Genomic DNA, 770 nt, shown 5'->3' with positions numbered 1-770 from the left:
AGAACTGGAGTTGAGATGATGACAAACCAGATGTGGGTCCAGAGCAAGAGAGCAAACTTCATGAGAATATTCACATGCACCCTCAAAGAAACTAAGGGTGGGGCCTTGAGCCACACCCTCCAGCAAGGCGGGACTCAAGAAACATCCCACCCTAAGAAGGCATGTTGTTGTTGTGTTGTTATGTGCCGTGGAGTCGGACCCAACCCACAGCGACCCCTCCTTGGGTTTCCGAGGCAGTATCACAATGGAAGTAGATTGCCCAACCTTCCTTCTGAGGAATGGCTGGTGGATTTGAACTGCCAGACTTCTGGTTAGCAGTCAAGTGCCTTAGGCACTACTCTACCAGAGCTCCTTAAACAGGCATAGGGGCTAGGATTTACTATACATCAAAATGGAGGACTATGGCTAGAAGGGCCATATTAAGCAATTCACTGCACTGCAAAGAGCTTATGAGGATGAATTAATTCAACAGTAACAATAACCACCTTACAAAGTGTGTATCATTATTATCTCCAATGTGCAAGTGAAGAAAATGAGGCACAGAGAGGTTAAGGAACTCTCCCAAGGTCACACAGGTAGGAAGTGGTGGTGCTGGGAATGGAGCCCTTGACCTTAAAGGGCTTCACTGTTCTGAAGGAAGACCCTCATCATTGCATAGCACCCCCACCCCAGGCCTGGACTCTCCATTTTCCAAGCCCTTCTTCAGTGATTTTTATTATTATTATTATTTTATTGTGGTAAAATATTTACAGGTAGTACCCAACTTATGG

The sequence above is a fragment of the Orycteropus afer genome, unplaced genomic scaffold (genome assembly GCF_000298275.1).
Source record: "Orycteropus afer afer isolate SDZICR_OR568_19922 unplaced genomic scaffold, OryAfe1.0 scaffold00099, whole genome shotgun sequence".
Taxonomy (NCBI): Eukaryota; Metazoa; Chordata; class Mammalia; order Tubulidentata; family Orycteropodidae; genus Orycteropus; species Orycteropus afer.
This window is presented reverse-complemented; position numbering follows the sequence as displayed.